The sequence below is a fragment of the Juglans microcarpa x Juglans regia genome, chromosome 1D (genome assembly GCF_004785595.1).
Source record: "Juglans microcarpa x Juglans regia isolate MS1-56 chromosome 1D, Jm3101_v1.0, whole genome shotgun sequence".
Classification (NCBI taxonomy): domain Eukaryota; kingdom Viridiplantae; phylum Streptophyta; class Magnoliopsida; order Fagales; family Juglandaceae; genus Juglans; species Juglans microcarpa x Juglans regia.
In genome coordinates this window covers 23,575,756-23,601,505 of record NC_054594.1, presented here as the reverse complement: position 1 = coordinate 23,601,505, position 25,750 = coordinate 23,575,756, and the positions used below count along the sequence as shown (strand labels likewise).

The window sequence follows — 25,750 nt, the reverse complement described above, 5'->3', positions numbered from 1 at the left end:
TTGTCCCCGCTTCCTATTCTCAATCCTCAGCTGAAACATTCACTTCATCTGAAGAAATTATTATGGAGATAAGGAGTGAGTTATCACCAACACAGTAAGTAGAGAGCATATACTAGTATGTAAACTTGAGCCTTTTCACAGAGTTCAGATGGCATAACAAAACATTTTAGTTTCAGAATGCAGATAAAAAAAACATGTTATCAAAATATCAGAGCGACAGTACAAGATGTATTTTCTTTGACATAATATGATTGAACATCGTCATCTTATCATATCAAATCATATCATATTAGAGCTTCATATTATAACAGAGACCGTGTTTAATCCCTGTGGTAGTGCTGTGCATTCTGAGGATAGCGAATCAGAACATAAATCACCATGTTACTAAAACGGTTGCACTCATAACAGAGACCACAATTATATTCCAAGGCGGGGCCAAAGACCACTATTATATCCCATGGCAGGGCTAGATGTCACTTTTATGTCCCATGACAGGGCCAAAGATCACTATTATCACTTGTGACAAGGGCATAAGTCACTACTATCACCTGTGACAGGGTCAGATGCCACTATTATCACCTGTGACAGGGACATATAACAAATCAAAACAGAAGCAAAATCGTCACGAAAAACAGAATCAGACATAGAATCAAAAAGTTGTGCCAAAGGTTTTTCAGATGCCATATCATATCAAACAAAGTACTAATCATATTCATATCATTTTCACATATCAAAATAGATTCATAGCATTTTCAAATAACAAGTACAAATTTTCAAAATTCATATTAGCACTTTTTGCATGGTTTAGAAACAGAATGCTAAACTTTTTACTCAAGTCTACACTAGTAATGTCAGAAAATATTTTTCTCCTTCATACAGATCCATAAGTAATGTAGAACATAGAATTGAAGTCGTTTTCACATTTTCTTTTCAAAACATATCATGCACATTTTTATAAACCAACAACAATTTATTTTCTTTTTATGCAAAGTCAAGTATAGGAACCTCGCTTACTTGGACTTTTTAACTTTTCATAAATTTTTTGTAGCAATGCCGAACAAATATTAATCGTCACCTATAAAATAGTCACGAAACTTTGTAAATTCTTAATCGAACACATGTTTTGATATTTAAACCTCAAATGCTAAATTGACCTATTTCAATTCCTTAAAACCTAAAATTTTCATAACCTTAAAATACCATCACTCTCCAAATTCATCAATATCCACTTAATTTCTCGATTATTAAACTCCAAATTATTTCTAAAATGCATGACTAAAATTTTTGCTAATTACCACTATGCCCATATAAGATACATCTCCAATTTAAAATATTCTTTTAACATAATTATAGCATAATCTATTAAAGTAGAAAAAGAAAATTTTCATTTAATTAAATAGGCTTAGTTAGTTTTTAAGTATTTAAAATAAAACTAAAATATTATTATTCGCTACTAGAATTAGTTTTAAAATACATAACAATTTAATTTGAATACATAAGTATTTTCTATATAATTACTTATACCTCAAATAGAGCCATAAGCAAGTTTAATATAAAAATCATGCCCCATGGGTCCATCCTGATGACAAGGGCATTTTGGGAGATAAAATCATAAACATGTGCTCTTTGGGAAAGCATGGACACAAAAAGAATTTTGAAATTATAAACTTCCAGATCCAAAACCGTGCGGCAAGGAGTACATACTCATCAAGAGGGAAGGGGCCGCCACTGAGCTGGCAAGTGGACAGTGGTTATCTTGATGACAAATCAAGCACTGGGAGAAAGAGAGAAAGTTATGAGAGAGAGAGAGAGAGAGAGAGAGAGAGAGAGAGAGTCCGAGAGATGGGAGAGGATGTTATGCACCTTGCAACGTGGGGGCTTGGCCCGTGTAGAAACGGCTACGGGTAGGGGTTGGCCGGGGTCAACGGTGGAGCACCGAGGCGACAGCCAGGTGCAACACCTAGTGAGATGCCGACGGAAGGGGGCTCAATAGAGGGCTTGAGCAAGCACTTGCTCTATTTTTTAGAAGCAAAACATAGGTGGTTTCTTGGGTGTTAAACGGAGGGTTGTGGCTCTCTGTTGTGCTAACCTTGGTGGGTTCACGATGGCTGAGCAGGTGTGTTACAGTGGTGGTGTACTAGGTTAACGATGTTGCGGGACGTAACTGAGAGTTGTGGGCTGTGGGGAGACTGTGAGGGTGCAACGTCATGAGATGGGGGTGGTGATGAGTAATGCTATATACAGTCGTGGAGTGTGCAACAGTAGTGCAGTCGCTTTGAAAAAGAGTGGGGTCCACTATTAAAAAATTAATTTATTTTCATGTGGGTCCCGTATTTATTCACTTTTTTCAAAGCGATTGCACGGCACTTGCACACTCACGACTGCAAATATCATTTCTCTAAGGGGAAACCGTGGGTGCAAATTCATGAGATGTGGGAGAATCTGTTGTGCACGTAATGTGATCTCAATGTATGGTTACCTATATACACGTTGTTGGAAACCCTAATGAAAGATAAGGGAGAGATCAACATGCATGGATCATACACGTGTCTAAGGCATTCATTTCAGCTTTAACTTGTGGGCTTTGGGTCCATTTTGAAATATTTTGGTCACATCTAGGCGGTGTATGAACATAACAAAAATGGGTTTGACAGGTTAAAAGCGGTCCAAATAATCTCTTTAATTGGCTTGTTCGTATTTTCATGGGTTGAGTATCTTATAAATATTAACGAGCCTCAACTCAAATTCCAATTAGCCTAATTTGTCCCATAAATTTTTCAAACCAAATACCAAATAAATAAATTTCACTTGGTCTATAAAGTATTAACATAATTGAACATAATTAGCAAGTCCAATAAAAATCCATAATTTATCATAATAAATTAGACCCGTTACCTATTTCCAAAATTACTAATTAAATCTAATCCGGGCTTTATTACATATTAACTCCATAAAAAAATTTGAACACAAGCTTTGTGCTCAGCCTCAGCATTACAAATCCATCCTAAGTCAAAGGAAATGACCAAAATAACTACACACAGAATTGGTGATTTCACCGTTACATGTATAGGACATGGTATAATAATATAATGATTCGATCTACATCCAGATTGACACGTATAGCAGTTCTCACATTTGTAACGTAGGGGTATGTTACGCCCGTCCTTGTAGTGGGACTTTTTATAAAATGTTTTTATAAAGGATGACGAGAATTACCGTTCGATTTAAAACTTTTTACTTGCATACCCAGGGTGCAAGACTCTACGTTTATAACATAAAAATGTGCTTTTAGAATAAAAGAGGTTTACAGCGGAAAACATTAATCTTACAATAAAAGGGTCCCTCGTACGATTAAAACTCATGCCTAGCCTTCCGTGCTCTTCCCCGTGGGCCGTGTCCATCCTGATCGTTCGGTTCCTGTGAAGGGGAGGGACGTGCATAAAAACTAAAATGAGTCGATGACTCGTAAGCATTACTTTATACAGTTAAAATATAACAACATAAGTTTTCATTCATGCATTCATCATTCGTACATACTATACGTACATGCGTGCATGCATACGTGCGTTCGTTTGAAAACATCACTGGACGGGGTTTTCATTTGAAAATGGACTTTCTTTTCGTAAAACGTGTCCCCCGTCAGTGTTATCATTTCTGCAAGAATGCGGTGCATTCTTGTATAAGTGCGTTCATTCGAAAACATCACTGGACGGGGTTTTTTTTCAGTAAAACGTTTCTGCAAAGTTAGTGCATTCGTGCATTACGTGCATACATACATACATACATTCCTTCTTATCACTTTCATAGGCCAGTACACACTGTTGCGCCCCGTGTGTTGGGGTTAGCAGTCTTCCTTTGGACCGGAACTCGCCCGTGGCCACGGGTTGGAAATCCCTTTCATAGGGCAGCATTGGGTGCACTACCAGTACTACTTACCTAGCATTACAATCTGCCTGTTCTTTGGTACCCTTTCATTCATTCATGTGGCCGTTACGTGTCTTTATACATTTCATGCTTTCATGTCATTTTTGCTTTTCATTCGTTCATGCCAGCTCTGAAGAGCTAGAGCTTTCATTCAGTTCCTTCTTTCATTTAACAGTTCAGTTCATGAGAAAACATTCATTTTCGTGAGAAAACATCGTTAACAGTTCGTTCATGGAAAATTTCATTTTAAAACGTACATGGGCTTAGACGTCGGCTTTCGTGGCAACCATAAGCGTCACCTTGAACGTCATCTCTCACGACATACACGAGCATCACCTCATAGCGCGCATGAGAGCCTCAGTTCGTAGGATCCGTAAAAGCATCCGTCTTCATGCATTTCGTGCAGTTCATGGATTTCTTAGAAAATACATACAATAGATACATCGTATAGTCATCCATTCACATGCATACAATTAATACTTTCGTTGTGTAAAAAGGGGCTGCCAAAGAGGGCCGTACATACGTATACCATTGAACACTTAGCATTTTCTTTCGTAAAACGTCTTTCGTGTCTTCTCATAGGGCATCGTGAGGACAAGTGTTTCATTTCGTTTCTTTACATTTTAGGAAGACTCTGGAAGGGTATGGACGTAACACTTACCTGGACTCCATGCTACTTGCATATCATGCAGTCCATTCATGTGCGTGTCAGATGGCAACCTACATGCATACACATAACCTTAACGTCATTCTCTATCTAATGCATAATTAACTTAACTAGAAATAGAACTACGCTTTACTTAGAACACTCTCCTTCTATCCCGTGCACTTACGTGCCCTTAACTATGTTAAACCCTTCGGGGACTACTACAGTCACCACATCTTCCAACTCAAGGTCTTGCCTCGAGTGCTCATCCACTAAAGTGAACCCATGATTCACCATAGGATTAAGACACTAAGACCTTAGTCTTACTCTTCTTACTAACCACATTCGACGCATGATTCTGACCGATGGAATCACACATCTCAATCCTAACAATACACCCATCACTACCTCCATGCACCTTAGCCTGTACTAAATCCTGATTCCCATCCATACAAGCTACACGGCTCTAAGCCAACTCTGAGACTTAAGCACTGTATAACTGTGCACAGAATAAATTACCCATTACTTATAGTGAATCCGTCTGACACATGTGTCTAACCAGATTACACATGTACCTCACCCTTTTATCACCTAAGATCAACATATAATATGTTGATCACCTGCTCGTAGGGATAAGGGCCATACTCCGATATCAACCTTCTCTTAACCCAGCTAGCATGACTCATCATGCTATCCGTCCCTTTTGACAGTTCATCCCAACACTTAACATGACAAGGCTCCATTTATCATTACGTCTTATGTAACGTCATATAGCTCGAGACTATACTCAAGCTACACCATGACCTTGTCACGTCACCTAACATCCCGCTACGTCATTCTTACAACAACCCTTAACTCAACACGAGTATGGTTCCCCATGTACTCCTATCACATCGTGACATCTCGTCACGTTCCTGCTATACCATTTCTATACTAACTCCTCACCCATCATAAGCATGACTATCAGGAACCACATCACTTTGTGACGTTGCCCAGCCATGCTTCCGTTGCGTACTCTTATACTTATTCTGCTACTTCCCGCATACTCCTAGCCATAAGTCCATCACGATGACACTTGTCACTTCAGACTACAGGCTGCACCATAACTACTTCGGGACACTATTCTACAGTTCCCGACACTATTCCCCACGTTCCACAGTTCCCGATACTACTCGTCACATTCTACGCCCATCAACCGCACAACCATCCTTTTCTCTTCGACACGTCACACGGAGTGTCACTGCCTCGTGGAGTACACTCCACGTATACTCCCTTTTCACACGCTACAACCTATCATCAATATGGCATACCCGCCATATGATGCATCACTCTGCCACATGGAGTACACTTCACGTGTACTCCATTCACACACGTTATGCCACATCACCATTATGGCATACCCGCCATATGGTGCATCACTCTACCACTTAGAGTACACTTCACATGTACTCTCTTCACATACGTTATACCACACAGAGTACCCTCCACGTGTACTCTTCCCATTCCACAATACGCCATGAGAGTATATTTTACATATACTCTCCTTATTCCACACTACATCACATCACTATTATTGCATACCTGCCATGTGGTGCGTTACTCCACTACATGGAGTACACTTCACGTATACTCCATTCACGCACTACGCCACATCACCATTATGGCATACCTGCCATATGGTGTGTTACTCCACCACATCACGTGTACTCCATTCACACACTACGCCACATCACCATTATGGCATACCCGCCATATGGTGCATCACTCCACCACATGGAGTACACTTCACGTATACTCCCTTTTCACATGATACAACCTATCATCAATATGGCATACCTGCCATACGATACATCACTCCACCACATGGAGTACACTTCTCGTATACTCCCTTCATGTACACTACGACCCATCACCATTATGGCATACTTGCCATATGGTGTATCTCTCCACCATATAGAATACACTTCTCGTGTACTCTCTTCACACAAGTTACGCCGCATCACCTTGATGGCATACCCGTCATACGGTGCATCTCTCCACCACATAGATACACTTCCTGTGTACTCTCTTCACACACGTTATGTCACACAGAGTACACTCCACGTGTACTCTCTCCATTCCACATTACACCAGGAGGGTATATTTTACATATACTCTCATTATTCCACACTACGCCACACACAGAGTACACTTAGTGTGTACTGTTCCCACTCCACATAAGCGAGGAGGGTATATTTTACATATACTCTCCTTATTCTACATTACGCCACACACACACATACAGAGTACACTCAGCGTGTACTGTTCCCACTCCACATGCTACGTCACCAATACAACACATACTCCACAACCACACTATACTGCACAGTCCACAACATTGCACAACACAATTCCCAACTACACTCCACACTTCATAGCGCACTATACAGATAAGCCCAACACTTCGCTACACAGGATGCCCAACACTTCACTACACAGAATGCCCAACACTTCATAGCAACTCCACTAATACTAACAGCGCGTCCACAACCTAATCAACTAATCAATATCTAATATAAATAACGAGAGATAGAGGGTTATACCATCGATGGGATAACCCGTACGTTGCTCGTTAATCGTCACGGTCGAAGATGCCGGAAGGGTTGTACTTGGAGGCTAACCCACGTACGGTGACTGTTTGGGCGTTTGGATAGCTAAGTGTGGTCTTGGAAGGGCTCATGATGGCCTTGTGATGGTGGTAAGGAGCGTAACACGGTGGATCTAGCCGTGTATAGTGGCGGTCAGCCACGCGATGTGACTGTCCATCACATGCAGTGGTTACCCACCACATAAAGTGGTGGTTTGAACCTAGGGCTCTGCTAAGGGAGGTGCGGTGGAACTCGTGGTGGCATCGAGGTGGCGCCACGGTGACTCACGATGGCGGATTTGGCCGCACGGTGGAGGAGAAGCCGTGGGAGAGTGAGAGAGAGTATGAGTGCATGGGTGACAGATCGGGGCCGTGGGTGGTTAGGCTGGCTTGGTGGTGGCCTGAGGAGGCTCATGAGGGTGGTTACCCACCGTGGGTGGCGGTGCACGGCAGTGGGGGACGTGCAACCCATGCGTTAGAGAGAGGGAGAAGCCGTGCGTGCTACAAGGAAGGTGGCTGCATGGGAGGAGCTGAGTTCGCTGGAGAGTGATGGCCGGCAGTAGAGGAAGCTGCCGTGAAGGTGGTGGCGCCGAAGGACGGCGCACGGCAGCGCTACATGCATCAAGCCCATTCAGGCTTTGCACTTCCGAAAGGGAGAATGGGAGAGCGTGCAAGAGAGAGGATGGTGTAGAGAGGCTCACCGGAGTGAGGTGGAGCTGGTGGTGCCGGCGGTGAGGTCTAGCGCCACACGGTGGCGTCGGGCTGAGCAGTGGGGGTGAACCGCGTACAACGTAAGCTTGAGGGAAAGGGAGAGGAGAGAGAGGGCTGGGGAAAAAGTGAGGGAAAGAGAGAGGGGATCTGGGTATTTAATCCAGTCCCTTCGTCTTGGAGTCTACAACGCGATCTAACGACGAAGGATTAAAATACTGATTTGAAAATGCGTAATGTTAACTTAATTAAAAGCACTTAGAGGAATTAAGGTAGAATATTATTTAAACTAACTTTAGTTTATAAAATAATATTCTTCATCGTTAATAAATGATGAAGTATTTTTTTAATATATTTAAAAGGATGAAACCATTTAATTTAATTAAAACTTTCAACATAATTTGAATCCCATAATATTTTAAATAGTTGAAATCATTTTAATAATAATATTAAAATGATTTCTGACAATTATATTATTTTTGGAGCTCTTCAAGAGTATTATAATTGTCGTATTTAAAATCAAACTTAGTTCAATAACACTGGAAATACTCCTTATAAATATTTTCAGTACATTTAAAATACTAGGCGTGCCCTAGAAGTCACCTAATATCTTGAGAGACACGCCATCGTGGTTCGGCATGCATGATGAGGCTCGCAATCGCTAGATGGAAGGGGCAGACAATTCACATAATTTCTACTCTCGGAGTTTGCTTACGTCATAAAGAGGGAACTTATGTCAGAAAAGAGAAGCATACGTAAGAAGGAAAGAGCAGGGTATTACAGGGTATATGCAATTTCTGTATCCTGATCAGATCAAAAGCCAATACCTGAGTCTTCAGAGTTTGAGACTCATATAAATGTAGTAGAGTTTGAGACTCACATATAGCAGTTTAATATTTTTATGAGAAGTTAAAAATGTAGTAGAGCTCATCAATGATTGGTTTGAGATAAGTTGAGCTTGATCAAACACAACCTGAGTCTTCAGAGTTTGAGATAAATAGAGGCCAAGCCGAATTGCTAGTAGGATGCTTTTTTTCATAGCTTGTATGTGAAACATTATATTATATTGGGTCTGTGTCTTGCTCGGTAGTACTTAGGATTTAAGAACTCCACCAAGCTCGTAATGAATTTTGGGAATTTAACCCATATAAAAATCCTACCTTTATTGAGATTAAAACCTGGTGGTGAGTCTGTTTGTTGAGAAGAATCATCCATGCTTCTCATTGTAGCATCTTGATTTTTTTTGGGTGTGAATGCCTGCTACAACAAAATTGAGAATTGCCAGCGTTTATATTATCGGCGATTGTTTATGCGCCAGTAAAATTATATTATTGTCGGCACTTGATTTTTACATAGGTAAATAATTGAATTTCCTCGCGTTTGTATTGTTGCGCCAGTAATAATAGATAGCTTTGGCGGCGTTTGAACAAACACAGCAACTATATTAATGATACGCCGGTAATTTAGTCGTATCCCGACGTTTATATAATTACGCCGATAATAACATATAGCTTTGGCAATGTTTAAAAAAATGCCTTAAATTGAACAAGTTTACACTAGTAAATTATTGAGTTTTTTGGTGTTTAAAAAAATGCCATCAATTTATACGATGCGCCGACAACGTACTAGTAGCGGCATTTATTGTAACGTTGCTATTGTATGCAATGGGATGACAAAGAATTAATGCCGGCATTTCGCTAAATGCTGTTAAATTAGAAAATGCCGCTAAATTTTATACAAACGCCGCTAATGAAAATAGCGACCACCCAGTACCGGCGGATGGTTACACCAGCAAAAAACCGCTGCTAATTATTTAGTGGCATTGTTTTGGACAAGTGCCAATGCTTATCAAACGCCAGCAAGCCTTTTTTTTTTTTTTTTTTTGTAGTTATATATGGTGTGTCTTTGACTCATGTGTTCCACTATTTTATGTTGGAAGAGTTATTCTGTTTAATTCTGAAATGAAAGTGTAATGTTTTGGATTCGATCATCGTTGCCTCTTTTGTTCGGTATAAAGTTTATGTAAACTAGGACCATGGCTGTGAGGTGGCCATACTTTTGTTGTAATGCCTGCTATATATTATTAAAGGGAAATACCATTTCTGAGCTGTGCGTGTGGAATTATGCTTGACATATTGTGTTAAGATGTAATGGTTGCTGGAATTTCTTGTCATTTGGACTGATTTTCAACATGTAAATGCTTCTGAAATTTGAATGTTTTCTCCCTGTTCTTGTGGAGTTGATTTTTCTGTTTATATTATCTTTTTGGCCTAATTTTCAGCATGTAAATGCTTGCTGGATTTCCTACCATTGGATTGTCTATGAAAATGTAACTGCTTGATGAATTTGCTATATTTGGACTGTTTTCAGCATGTAAATTGATTCTGGAATGTTGTTGGGTTTATGGGTTAAAATGTGTTGATTTATATCCAAGCAGCGTGTGTGCAAGTGTTTCATTAAACAGGCTCTATGTGGGTGTGTGAATATCACGACTCCAAGTCGACATTGGGTATTATATATGGAATGCATGTTTTTTTCGTTACCTTCATAATCTCTATTTATCTAATATACATTTGTTATGTTTAAATAACTATTCTTATTTTTTCACTGAAAAAAAGTGGTGATGCAAAAGAATATATATATATATATATATATCTGTTACAAGACGCATCAATCACCTTTAAAAAATCATGTAGTATAAAAATAACATGGTCTCAATATTAAATATAATGAAATCAACATACTCTGCCAAAATCTCTCAAAATTTAAAAAAAAAAATATCAAATCCCTTCATTTGATTTACTCCATATAAAGTAATGACTGCTCATTAACGGAGAAACAAGCCTTGGTTTTCTAAACATGTGTAGCATTTAAAGCGATTTTAAAGTTAGTTATGATGGGTTTAACATAAGTGATACTTTTTTTATATATATATAACAAAGTGGTACTTTTTTAAAAAGTGGATTTATATCTTTTTTCTAAATGCTTAATGCACATTTTATAAATTTACTAAACATACTATTAAACTTGTGAAATTTGAGGTTTGTTTTTGCACGTATGATCGAATGAAATTTGATGCTGAATTAAACTTGCATGTTATTCTTCAAAGGTCATGAATATTAAGGAGCAAAACAAGATAATAATGCCTAAACGATTAATGTAAAATGCTTTTTTCTTTCTCGAACTGATGGGAGTTTTCTCAACAATTTACAAATTATACAGCATACCCCAAGATACTAGAAAATTAAACTGTAATCAATGAGAGAGAAAGAGAGAGAATGGTGGATGAAAGAAGTAAAAAAGGGAATGACGGAGGAAGAAACTAAAGGGCATACCTACATCAGTCTCTTTGATTCAAATTTTGACCTATAGGGCTCCGTTGACAATTCATGAGATGAGACACAGAATTATCAAAATTTCTTATAATTTTATTTCTAAACATTATTTAAATACTAAACACTTTCAATTCTTTTTTTTAATTTTTTTTTTCTAATCAATACTTAATCATTGTTGAAATACAAAAATCAATTTAACTTTTACAAAGTTGAAAAAAATATTAAGAAATTTAGTAAAACAATTTTTTAATGTTATATTATTTTTAATCAATTTCTTCTCTCTTATTTCTCTAAAACTCAATAAAACATCTTAACCCAAATTGTTTTACTAATATTCATAAAATGGTTGAGTTGAAATAAAATAAGATGAGTTGAGATCAAAGTTAAAAGAATAATAAAATATTATTAGAATAATATTAGAATTATATTTTTTCAATATTATTTTTGTTTTTGAATTTGAAAAAGTTGAGTTGTTTATTTTATTTTGTGTAGAAATTTAAAAAGTTTGTAATAATTAGATAAGATAGGTTAAAAAAAGTTGTGAAAACAAACGAGACTTAACTGTTGTAAAGAACGTATTTCACCCTGCTACAACTCACCGCATGGTTGACCTGCAATAAGTAGAGAGGCGGCACAGGATACCCTAGGGACACTCCGATGCCAAAGTCAGTGAAGTATATGAGAGTAAGTGTATGTAAATAGTGAGAACCCAATTCATTACATTTCGAGGGTTACTTATAGAAGGATCCATTGGTAACAGAAAATGGTTGCTACTCGTATGCTAAGGATCATCCATGATCCCTAGCTGATCGAGACGGATAGCTCCTATATTCCTGGAGTTATCCCTTTTTGAATGTTCTTGTCTTGTAGGAGTTATCTTTTCTGAGGTAGTTATTTCAAGTGGCATTTATCTCCACTTTCGAGGGGTTATTTTCCACATGGATTGGTTCCTTAATCACAAGTCGAATCACTAGGGATTTTAAATATCCCTTCCAGCTACCCCGCTAATTTCCTTTGTACTGGCACAAAGGAAATTAAAATCTTGAACTCTTTACGCCTATTATTCTGTCGATCGTTGGGCGTCCGTATTTTTATCTGGTTGTGCAATGGTTGGCCCTTCTACATTTCACCCTTCTGAGCCATAGTCGCACCTCTTTTACCTTACCCCACTGGGCTTAAATGTACTTTTGGGTTACCCCACTGGGCCTTAGTTATACACTTTTGTGCTACCTCGCTAGGCCTTAGTTATACAATTTTGTGTTACCCCATTGGGCCTTAGTTATACACTTTTGCGTTACCCCACGAGGCCTATACTCTGCTGAATATGGTCATAGGTCCGTTTTTGTGACACTGCCCATATACACTTTTTGTAACGTACCCGACATTAAAGCATTGGCAATGGGCTAGCCAAATGTCAACGCAAGTTCATAACTTAGTTATATATAAGAAAAAACATCTACATTGAACTAGCTAAAAGTACAAAGCTCAAGACTTATGCTACAGTAAATCAAGAAAGCTAGCCAACATTGGCGAGTTACTGTTCACAGGCCATCAGATTAATTTATAATTTTCATCAACCTCCCCCTCTCTCTTTCCCCCGTTCTTTTCTCTCTCTTCATACCCGAAAGATTGCTCGCTCTTCTCTCCCTTGTTCGTCCCTCTTCTCTCCCTCGGTCGTCTTCTTCCTAGTTTTCTTCCAGGCCAAACGGTAAGTCCCTCTTCCTCGCTCTTCTCTCCCTCTTCTCTCTGATTTCATTTCCGTTTTTTGCCATTCCCTCTATTCCTTCTTCTTGTTTTTTGTTTTTGATTTGTGGGTTTTGTTTTGATTGTATGCATTTTGTTGCAAATACTACTCCTACTTGGTTTGTCAAGAAAACACAAAAAAATAGTGAAGTTTCATGGTGCTTTCCAAATCCAAATTAGTAAAGAGATGGGCTAGATGGCCTTACCTTATCTTTCTCGTAATAAAAAATATATATATATATATTTGGTTGCAAGACTTTGATTACTCCTTGTCCATGGGTTCTTCTTTTCTTTCTATATGCATTCTGGTTTGTTGGAGATTTGTTGATTTCTATGACTTTCTTGATCCTGGTTTTGATTTCATGTCGATTCTGGTTTTGATTTGTTGGGGAATGGTTTCTTTCCAAGTCTCCAACAATCTAAGCAGATTTAATGTTTGGGTGAATGGCTGAGAGAACGAGGGTGATTTTTTACACCTATTTGTTAACAGCCAATGGTTGTTGACAACTTCTTGTGTGTGTAAGTTTTATTCTATTTGAATTTGTCTTGTTTTCACGCTCATATTTAGTTGTCGACAATAAAAGTGATCTCAAAAGGTAGTGCTTGGCTGAGGCTAAAGAGATGGCTGAAGTATATATTCTTCGTTTACTTTTCCAACAGAACATTAGGTTCTTGATGATTCTCTTCACACTTACTGTTACAAGATTGATAGTTAATGCTCTAGAGGGATAATGATGAAGAAAGATGCTTGATTGCCATTTTTTATTTTATTTTGTTAGGGTGGTTGAACAATTTCACTTTTTCAGGAAGTTTGTGCATGCCCTTCTTAATTCAATTCAATTCAGTTATTCAATGAGTTTTCGGTGTTTGTGCATTTTTATGGAAGTCTAGTAGCCTGTTTGTCCATTATTGGACATTAGTTCTTCCCTCAAGTAATCGAGAAATTATACAAACAGAGCATTGCAACAAAGCATTATTGGACATTAGTTTTTCCAACATAGCATTGCTGCATTTCCTTAGATGATGTTTTCTCATCTATTAATTGTAGTTGTTTACAATCTCTAAAGATATTGGTGACTCGTTGAGGATATAGGTGAAACACAGACAAAGGATTCATTTGACTTTGATTCTGAAGATGACTATTAGGAAGACTTCATTGACGACAATGATCCTGAGATGTACTCTCCTTCACATATGCCAAATAGTGGAGGTAGCTTGAAATTTTGGAAGACTTCTCTAACTTTGAGCAACATAAAATTTGAAAATTCAAGTGATCATGATGCTTGGATGGTGTTGTTGATATTGAGTACAACTTTATTAGCATGTTGTTATTATAATTATTGGTAACTCTTTCCAAGACAATGAACAAACATTGAATGGAAGTGGAACATTGGAAAAAAGTAGAGAATTACCCCTTCCCTTTTTATTATAAAAGGCCACCTCTGTTGTTGTTTCACTGTTGCATATTGTGATGTCTTCCTTTGATCAAGTAAAGTCCATCCCCCTTCCATTTGAAGGAAGCTAATACCTTCTGATTTATAATTTAGGATGCATTCGCCGAGTCCAATGAAATGTGTGCATGCATGTAACTTTTCATTGTATTGTTTAGTTTTCATTCTGATTGGTTCAGTTTCTAGAAGTTCTTGATTTGGTGTTGGTTCAGTATTTGAAACTAATTGTGGAAATAGCCGACCTGACCATTTAAATAATTTTAAATAAAAAATAATATATGAAGTATATTTGTAAAATAAAAAAAATGTAAACTATTATTAAAATATATAATATTATATTATTATTTTGACTTTAAGATAGCTAGTCTAATGTGGATTCATCTAGCTAAAGTTTAAAGCTATAGCCAAAATTTAGAATTCTAGCCAAACTTTGGACTTGGCAATGGCTATGCTCTTAGTCGTAATTGTTCCCACTCATTTAATTTCGTGCGGAAAGGGAAAACAACCGTTGCCGCCTGAACCTGTTCGGATTCCCAAGAGTGCTCTTCAACTTCCGAGATAGTTAATGATTGCCACCCCTTGGGTTTTTCTTTCAGTTACTCGAGGTGGCCATTCCTTCCCTTTAGTCATTTCATTTCCCCATCCCCTTGTTCGAGCCTGCTATGGAAATGGTCGAATGCCTACGGGGCATTTTATCTCAGGTTTGAATTTTGTTTTGTTTCGTTCTATTTTCTTTTCTTATCACTTGTTGTGAGTATATGCCTCATCGCCTCCCCTTTTGTAGGGTGTTGATGACGTGGTTAACTAGATTGTGGGTGACAGGGCCTAGTTGGAGGAAGAGGTGAGAGAGCGGCGTAAGGCCTGCTTCCTTGCAAAGAAACAAATTGCCGCCCTAAGGTCAGAAGCAGAAAAATTGTCAAGTTACCTAGATTAGGCGTATGGGAGCATCCGTTCCCTGGAGGTTGACCTTGAGGGCCTTTGTGATGATCTTGGCAAGCTGCGCGGGGAATTGAGCCATATGCAATTTCTTCATGCTCAAGACAACTTTGCTTTGCAGTTGGCGGAGAGGGAGCGTGCTTTCGCTAATGTTAAAGTGACTCACTTGAGGGAATCCTCGGCGATCTTTCAGTGGACTCAGGAGGACACTGAGCAAAGATGCCAAGAAGTAGTCGATGCCTTAGTCTCTTCCGTTTGCGAGAGAGCAAAGTTGACGGCGGAGTTATCTCGGGTTAAGAAGATGCTTGTGGATGAACGTAAGCAGAAGGACACTCAGATAACCGATCTCCAAGGTGAATTAAAGACTTCCCAATCCAAGTTCTTGGCTTACCAAAAAGAGTGGGAAGACATCGATGCTCATCAAGATTGGAATTTAAAGGAGGTGGTGAGGTTGTCTGAGGAGGTGGCAGTCTTGAGGAAAGAGAAGACGGGACTTGAGTCTCAATTGGCTGCTACAAATGAAGAAATTTGTCACCTGCATCCCCAGTTGGCTACTGCCTTGGTGGTTTGTGACCGGGCATTTGGGTATGGGTTTGGTGCCGGGTTAATGCGGCTTCGATTGCACTTACTGGCCAACCCTCGCACAGATTTGAGGGGGGTTAAACTTAGAAAAGCTTACCCCTAATGTTGTTACGTCCCAATTTGTAGATGCGATGGGGCAGGATGTGATGCCTGACACATTTCTGCCGCCTACTGCGAATTAAATGCTTGTATGCGCAACGTTTTGATCCCCTATTTTTCTTTCTTCTTTCTCCTTTCTCTTGAACAATTGGTGGCTCGTGTTTTGAGCCATTTACTTTTATTTAACTTAAACAATAGGTGGCTCGTGTTTTGAGCCATTTTCGTGACTTGTGAATCTATGATGTTGACATCCTTTGCCTTTATGCCATCATGCATGTTTGTACTTGTGATGTGATTTCATGCTTATAAGACGGTCGTGGAGCCTTCTGGCCCGCCCGCCCCTTTTTGTTTCAAGCACCTTTTACAAAAGCTTGTCTTGCTGGCGACTAAGTATGGAGAAGGTCGTAGGGTTTTCTGACCACCATGCCAGTTTCGTTTCGCACCATTTCGCAAGAGCTTGTCTTGCTAGTGACTAAGTATTGAGAGGGTCATGGGGTATTCTAACCTCCACGCCCTTTTTCCTTTGGCACCATTTTGTAAGAGCTTGCCTTGCTGGCGACTAAGTATTGAGAGGGTTGTGAGGTCTTCTGACCTCTGCGCCCTTTTTCGTTTTGCGCCATTTGGCAAGAGCTTGTCTTGTTGGGGACTAAGTATTGAGAGGGTCGTGGGGTCTCCTAACCTCCACGCCCTTTTTCGCTTAGCGCCATTTTGCAAAAGCTTGTCTTGCTGGCGACTAAGAATTGAGTGGGTCGTGGGGTCTTATGAACTCCATACCATTTTTTGTTTTGCATCATTTTGCAAGAGCTTGTCTTGTTGGCGACTAAGTATTTGAAAGGGTCGTGGGACCTTCTGGCCTCCATGCCCTTTCTCATTTCACGCCGTGTTCTAAGAGCTTATCTTGCTGGCGACTAAGTATTGAGAGGGTCGTGGGGTCTTCTGACCTCCACATCCTTTTTACATTTTGTACCATTTCGTAATAGCTTGTCTTGCTGGCAACTAAGTGTTTGAGAGGGTCGTTGGGCCTTCTGGCCTCCAAGCCCTTTTTCGTTTCGCATCGTTTCGCAAGTGATTTTCTTGTTGGCGACTAAGTATTTGAAAAGGTTGTGGGGCCTTCTAGCCTCCACGCCCTTTCACATTTCGCACCGTTTCTCAAGAGCTTGTCTTACTGGCAACTAAGTATTGAGAGGGTCGTGGGGTCCTTTTACCTCTACCCCATTTTTTGTTTTGCACCATTTCGCAAGAGCTTGTCTTGTTGGCGACTAAGTATTTGAAAGGGTCGTGGGACCTTCTGGCCTCCACGCCCTTTCTCATTTCACGCCGTGTTTCAAGAGCTTATCTTGCTGGCGACTAAGTATTGAGAGGGTCGTGGGGTCTTCTGACCTCCACGTCCTTTTTACATTTTGTACTGTTTCGCAATAGCTTGTCTTGCTGGCGACTAAGTGTTTGAGAGGGTCGTTGGGCCTTCTGGCCTCCAAGCCCTTTTTCGTTTCGCATCATTTCGCAAGTGATTTTCTTGTTGGCGACTAAGTATTTGAAAGGGTTGTGGGGCCTTCTAGCCTCCACGCCCTTTCACATTTCGCACCGTTTCTCAAGAGCTTGTCTTACTGGCAACTAAGTATTGAGAGGGTCGTGGGGTCTTTTTACCTCTACCCCATTTTTCGTTTTGCACCATTTCGTAAGAGCTTGTCTTGTTGGCGACTTAGCATTTGAGAGGGTTTTAGGGCCTTCTGGCCTCCACGCCCTTTTTCATTTTGCATCGTTTCGCATGGGCTTGTCTTGCTGGCAACTAAGTATTGAGAGGGTCGTGGAGTCTTCTGGCCTCCATGCCCTTTGTCATTTTGTGTGAACATATATTGGAAAATAATGCCATATTTCTCAAAATAGAGTTTGAAAATGGGAAAGTATCGAGAATGGAAAATTTGCTTCCAAATACTTTGATAATGGAATGATTGACAGCTAGCGAATTGTCTTGGAAATAAAAAGAATGCATAAACCAACTACTTTCTATGAGTAAAACCTTTTCAAATGTTCAGCATTTCATGGATGTTGCAGTTCCTTTCTGTTGCTGTTCTTGAACCTTTACGAGCCTGGGCGGTTGCTGGCGACTACCACATAAGGCCTTTCCCACTGTGACCAAGTTCTCCTTCGTCCTAAATGGTGACGCCTGTTTCCCTCAAGACCAAGTCGCCAACCTTGAATGATCGGGGTTTTACCCGCTTGTTGAAGTAATGCTTGGCTCTTCTTTTGTTGAGGACGTTCTAAACTTCTGCCTCTACCCTTGCTTCTTCCAACAAGTCTAGTTGCTCGTAGAGTGCTTTGTCATTATCTGCTTGCTTGAAATGGCTTGTCCGGTATGTGGCAAGCCAACTTCCACGGGGGCAACCGCCTCCCTCCCGAAGGCTAGAGTGAAGGGTGTTTCTATAAGCCCACAACACCCCGGGGAGTTCTTCTGCTCATTCACTGTTTTGATTGCCAAGTTTCTTTTTCAAGATACTGAGTACAGACTTATTTGTCGATTCGGCTTGTCTGTTTGCCTAGGGGTGCCCTGGGGATGAGTATTTCACTTTGATCCCAAGGCTCTGACACCACTTCCTGTAATGTTCAGAGTCGAACTGCTTCCCATTGTCGGATATTATAGTGTTAGGGATCTCAAACCTGCACACTATACTTGTCCATAAAAATCTAGTGATGGCTTTAGCTGTTATAGTTGTAAGGGCTTCTGCTTTCACCCATTTAGTAAAGTTGTCTACTGCCACTACTAAATGTTTCACTCCACCCTTTCCTGACGAGAATGGACAAACTAGGTCAACCCCCGATTGGGCGAAAGGCCATGGAGCGGTAATAGAGGTCAATTCCTCCTGCGGACAATGTGGGACTGGGGCATAGGCTTGACATTAGGTGCACCTTTTAGCAAGCTGTTCGGCGTCCCTGAGGGAATTTGGCCAGTAATAACCCATTCTAAGTGCTTTTCTTGCCAAAGCCTTTCCACCCGAATGTTTGCCGCAGATGCCTTCATGTATTTCTGCAATAATGTATTGCACTTCCTCAGGTGATATACAGCTTATTAATGGGTTCATGAAACCCTTTTTGTACAAGATGCCATTGATTTTTGTGCATCGTGCTGCCTTTCTTCATATTTTTTTTGTTGCTTCCTTCCCTTCTGGCAGCTTACCCGTTTCTAGGTAATCAGCTATTTTGCTAGCCCACCCTAGTGCCCTAGGACTTACATATTTTACTGTGATCCCAATCGCGAGCACTTCAACTACCTTTTTTGCACTTGCCATGGTAGCTTCACTTCATCTCCTGCTGATGCCATCTTGGCCAGCCTATCCGCTACTAGGTTGTCCGCCCTTAGTACTTGTTTTATGGAACAGTATACAAATTGGTCGCGAAGCGCAAGGACCTATTCGAGATACTTTTTCAAATTCTCCCCCTTGGTAGCATAAGTTCCAGTTACCTGGTTCACCACTATTTGTAAATCAGCCTCGACTTCAACCTGATTGGCCCCCAGGACTTTGGCTGTTGACAGTCCTACTATCAAGGCTTCGTACTCCACTTAGTTATTGGTGGTTTTGAAGGCGAGTGTCACCATGTAGTGATACTCTTGGCCTTTCCTTTTGATGATATGGATCACAATGGTGCCCCCTGTTCGGTAGGCAAATCTGTCTACGAAGATTGTCTACGGTTGGTTAGGCATTGGTGTTAATTCTTCTAGGAATTTCATAAACTCAACAATAAAATATACAATGGCTTGCCCTTTAAATGCAGTCTAGGACATGTAGCCGATTTCAAACTCGCTTAGCTTAATTGACCAAGCAACTAAAGCCCTGAGGGATTGGATTTTGTACGATTTTTCCAAGAGGGTGTTCTGTTAGCACCTTGACTGGGTGGGCTTGGAAATATAGTCGTAGCCTTCTGGCTCAACCACCAGTGCGAATGCCAACATCTCCATTCATGGGTATCGGGCCTCGACGCCCCTTAGGGTGCGGCTCGTGTAGTAGACTGGCGCCTGGCCCCTCTTCTTCTTTAACCAGGACAGCAGAGACAGCATCGGGTGACACTGCCAAATACACATACAAGGTGTCGCCTTGGTTGGGTTCTTCAGTAAAGGCGGGCTAGATAGGTACTTTTTCAACTCCATAAAAGTTTGGGCACACTCTTCATTCCATGGGTGGGCCTTTCTCAAGACTTGAAAGAAAGGGAGGCACTTCTCCAATGATTTCAACACAAATTTGTTTAAGGTGGCTACTTTCCCCGCTAGCTGTCGAGTGTCATTAATGGTTCGAGGTGGGGCCATGATTAAAATAGCGTTTATCTTTTCAGTGTTGGCTTCGATGCCTCTCTCTGATACTAAGATTCCCAAGAATTTCCCCAAGTTGACCCCAAACGCGCATTTTCCCAGATTTAATTGCAGTTTGTATTTGCGTAGCACGACGAAGGATTATCTAAGGTCTGTCAGATGTTGGCTAGCTTTCGTGCTCTTAACTAGGAGGTCATTGACATATACCTCCATGGTCTTCCCGATTTGTTGCTTGAACATTCTGCTGACTAGCCTTTGGTATGTTGCTCTGGCATTCTTTAATCCGAAAGGCATGACTCGATCGCTGTAGAGTCCCCTGTCAGTTATGAAAACCATTTTTTCCTCACCCGCCTTATTCATCTTGATCTGATTATACCTAGAGTAGGCATCCATGAAACTCAGCACTTTGTGTCCTGCTGTGACATGTATTATAATGTCAAACTGAGGGAGCAGGAAGCTGTCCTTAGGGCACGATTTGTTGAGGTCGATGAAATCTATGCACATTCGCAATTTTCCTTTGGTCTTTTTTATGAGAACAATGTTGGAAAGCCATTCTGGGTAATGTGCTTCTCTTATAAACCCAATTGCCAAGAGTTTGTCGATTTCTTCAGCTATGGTCGTGTACTTCTCCATGCTGAACTACTGCCTTTTTCTATCGGACTTGCTTGCTTCAGGGCCTCCCAATGTCCCAGCGCAAGAGACGTCCTGTTTCTTGTGGTGGCGCTTGGACAGTCTAGATACAACTTTCTAATCTCCAATGGTTCATTTGCTTCTACTTGTAATAAATTTTTTTCGTCCTTGGCTTCCACATCATGCCCCTCTTCGACTTGGGGTGGTGGCGTTCTCCCATTTTGCTCATCGAGTAGACTATAGGTGTCCCTGTTTTCAACTCCTGCATGTAACATTCCCATGCCAATATATGTTTGCCCCAAACTTCGTCGACTCCTGCTTTTGTTGGGAACTTCATCTTGAAGTGATAAGTCGAAGTGACCACCTTCAAGTCATTGAGGGAAGGTCTCCCTAATATAGGATTGTAGGAAGACAAAGACTTCACCACAAGGAAGTCTATCATTGTGGTGGTGGCATGGCTGCCTTGGCCTAGAGTTACTAGAAGCGTGACGGTGCCCATGGGCTGGACGGCTTCTCCTAAGAATCCTTTCTATGGAGTAGGTGATGGGCGTTCACCAATCCAGATTAATGCCCATCCTAGTGAAGGCATCATCATGGGGGTACAAAACTCCCTCACAATCCTCATCCCCAAATGAAATATTCAGGGTCGTCCCCAGCCTGGGGTATTTATAAGGCCTATCCACTGTATATACTTCATGATATCTGGCCTTGCGGGCATGGGCTCTTCTCCGCCCCCGCAAAGTTGCCTGTTATTGTACGAATTTCACCAAGTGGGGCTTGCTCCTGGTCTCTTCTTGGGCAGGGAGAATGGTTTCTCCATTCCCTTTCTTGCTTCTTGTGCTTGGGGCTCCTACTTCTTTTCCGTTCTTGTCAACGTTCCTCTTCCCTTTGTGGTTTAATGTAGTCGGGAAACATTTTTTCCAGCACGCCACTTCCAGTCATTTCCTACATCCGCTTCTTTAAAGTAAAGCAATCTTCAGTTGTGTGGGAGCTGGTTTGGTGGTATCTGCAATAGCATTGGTTCCTGCCTGGGGAGCATCCCTCTTCCTTGGACGTACGGCTGCCCTCATGAACATTGTTTTATTATGGATCAGGGGGCGTTGATCTCGTTGATTGGCATACCGTTCATGCCTCTCCTCACGATGGCTCCTTTTGTATGCCTTTTCGTCTGCTCGATCCATAAATTCTCTTAAGGTGGAGGGAGTCCTCCTATCTATCTATGCCATAAAGGGTCTCTGAGGCCATATTCTTTCTAAGAGGGCAGCTAGGGTGAGCTTCTCATCTTGATCTTCTGCGGTCAGTTGCTCTTTGTTAAAACGAGCCATATAGGATTTAAGGCTCTCCCCTTCTTTCTACTTCATAGTCAACAAAAAGGTTGCGGGTCTGCAGTGCCTCTTAATTGCCATGAACTGCGTGAGGAACTGCTTTGCCAATTCCTCAAAATTGCCAATGGACCTGGGGCGCAGCATCCCAAACCAGCCACATGCCACCCTTTCAATGTGAGCGGGAAAGCCCGACAAGCCATTTCTCCAAAGAATCCACGGAGGGTCATGTGTGCTTTGAAGTTCTCGAGGTGGTCGATAGGATCCTTGGACCATCATACAAGTAGATTTGTGGGACTTTGAATATTTTCAACAGAGGCACGGCCATAACTTCCTCACTGTCGAGAAGATCTGTGCAAGTCAATAGTTTTTCCACGGACGAGGAACATCCCATCTTCTTCGCCATTTCTTCATATTTGTCAACCAAACTTCGCAGCTCGTCATGCAGCCTTTTTCTTTTCCAACTCATCATTGTTTACTCGTCCTGCGCTGTGCGCATCTCCTTCAGCCTGTCCATTCTGAAGAGAAGGCGGTTGTCCATTTGTTGCTTCAGCTCTTCGTTCTCCTTTTGTAGTTGCTCCATGACTTCCAATGCATGTTTCAACCTTTCTTCGGCCTCCACCAGTCTTGCTTCCACATTCTTCATGCTTGATTCTGGATTGCGGTTCATGTGTCATTGAGTAGTTGACATATGAAAATCACGATGAAGTCTGGAAAAGAAGATCCTACAGACGACGCCACTATAAACGATGTATTTCACACTAGTACAACTTACCACACAGTTGACCTGCGATAAGTAGAGAGGCACCACTGGATGCCCTGGGGACACTCCGATGACAAAGTCTTTGAAGTATATGAGAGTAAGTGTATGTAAATAGTGAGAGCCCAATTCGTTACCTTTTGAGGGTTACTTGTAGAAGGATTTGTTGGTAACAGAAAATGGTTGCTTCTCCTAGCGCTACGGATCATCTATGATCCCTAGATGATTGGGACGGATAGCTCCTATATTCCTAGAGTTATCCCTTTTTGAATGTTTATGTCTTGTAGGAGTTATCTTATCTGACGTGGTTGTTTCAGCTGGCATTTATCTCCAACTTCCAATGGCTTATTTTCCACGTGGATTGGTTCCTTGGTCACAAGTCAGATCACTTGGGGCATTAAATATCCCTTCCAAGAATCCAAAAGAACCCTTAAGCAACTTCTATCTTGCAAACTTGAGTTTATGATAAGATGGGACTTGGCTCACAAAGTTGGATTTAGGATATAAAAGTAATAATGGAAAGTGAGATAGTTATGCGAATGCTTAAACTACAATTGTAGCATGATTTTAATTGGCACATGTAGTAGGCAGTGTGCCCTCAATCGGCTTGAATGCCCATGACCTAATACTTAGGCAGGTTAATCTGTCGGGTTAAGTGAAAGTAAAACTTTATTTATGAGTCATATGAAGATATACTCTGGACCCTATTATCATTTATTTCGTTGAATTTGATTTGTAATATAATTTAAATTTAAACTTAATTTTTAATTTTGTTCATGTCATATCAACCATGATAATATATAGCTTAAGAATCTTCAAATTCATTTTCATATTTACATAATATCCCTCTAAATTAGTTTACATTAGATTATGCAGATTCAAAATTTTGCAATTGCAATAGCTTATGGCTTATACATCTTCATATTTGTATAATAACTTTCTAAATTAGTTTACATTAGATTATGTATCTTCAAAATTTTAAATAATTATAAATGATATTTTTTTAAATTTAAAAAAATAATATTCAGACCCAAAATATTATTTTACTATTTTCTTCCAATACATATTAAAATCATAAAACGTAACGAATCTTGATCTAAAAATCTTTTCCTGAACAGTAGTATACAGCTGTTTTCACCACGTGCATTTCCCGTACGACTATGGCAGGACTGTAGCATTGTTCTTTTCGAAATGTACCGTACGATTATAACATGGTCTGTCTTACGGTGAATGATGGGATCTGGACATTATTCTCATTCGGATGAATCCAAGAAGGAGAGGGCTGAGTAAGCTTTTTCACATCAAGCGGTACGAACGAGACAGACCATGTGGTCATTTCTAGTGCGCATGTCTCATATTGGTCCTTTTAGAGAATAGTGCCTAATTTGTTTTTTTGAATTGAGTACTTGATTTAAGGTAAAAATTAAAAATTAAATAAAATATTATTAAAATATATTTATTTAATATTATTTTTATTTTAAGATATAAAAAAATTGAATTATTTTTTTATTTTATGTAAAAATTTAAAATAATTATAATAATGTAATTAATTTAATTGAGATGAACTAAAAAAATAACAGAGCCGCTTCTAAGCAGTCGATCTGATTTTCAAAGAATAACAACCCTCCAATAATAGGATGCCACCTCAGAAATTGCAAAACACAGCAAAATAGTTCACTTCATCTACGCACGACTTGAATCACTGTATAGAGCCCAAATCCGACCAAATCTGAAACATAAACCAAAATGCCCAGCCCCTCGAGAAACTGCTACCACCTTGTTCCCCTCTATAAACAGCAACGCCGCCCCCATCTGGCAGCACAACAACCCCGGACGGAAACAAACGTGCCGAGATCACCCCGCCCAACCGAGACCGAAACCGAACCCACAGCCTAAACCTCAGCCCTACACCATGGAGACCAGCCATTGCATTTGAGTGGTTCTCGTCGCACAGTCCACCACGAAACACCTCATCCTCACTACCAACAACCAGTGGCACCAAAACCAATTGGAAAACCATCTAGTTGCTCCAGTCCACAGCCACCAATTGCACCTTTGCAACCACTTCTCCTCCACGTTTTCAACCCACACGGCAACCCAGTGACGGCAATAACTTTCATCTGTCTAACAATGCCACAGATGCTCTTCTAACAACCAGCCGTCCAGTAAGCAAACTGAAACCGAGCACTTCCTCCTCCGCAGCACAACCCAGCCACTGCCAGTGCACCACCGCTGTAAACCAAAAGAAAAAGCCTCTGTTTTAATATACCCGAAACAGAGTAATACCCACCACCACCACCAGCATCCGCTGCCACCAGTCCACCACCTTAAGGCAGCAAAAACAAATACTTAATCACACGCAAAAAGTAAGGAGAAACAAAGACAAAAAAAAAAAAAAAGATCCTATCGACTCTGGAAGAGACAGATGAAGCCGAAGGGTCCAACGAAATCAAGCAAGGTCGCCGATTTCATGGAGAGGGAGCTGTGATGGTGTGATGGGATTGTATACGGTGTTGGGAAAGAAGAGGACCGGAAGAGACGCGGCGGAGAAGTAAATCGATTTTCCTCCATGCCACCGTCTGGGTCGAGCTTCGTCGGGGGTCGAGTTGCCGATGAGATGAGTGTGGGGTCGAGATTCGAGTTCCGTCATGGGGTCGAGTTACCTCCGGGATGAGTGTGGGGGTTGTT

General features: G+C 40.7%; 1 long non-coding RNA gene across 1 annotated transcript; it reads left to right on the top strand.

Moving 5' to 3' along the window:
* The first annotated feature begins 824 nt into the window (after positions 1 to 824).
* On the top strand, positions 825 to 25,750 carry LOC121254554. The gene is made up of 3 exons (XR_005938662.1): positions 825 to 835; positions 10,144 to 10,154; positions 25,612 to 25,750. It is a non-coding gene; the product is annotated as an uncharacterized LOC121254554 (long non-coding RNA).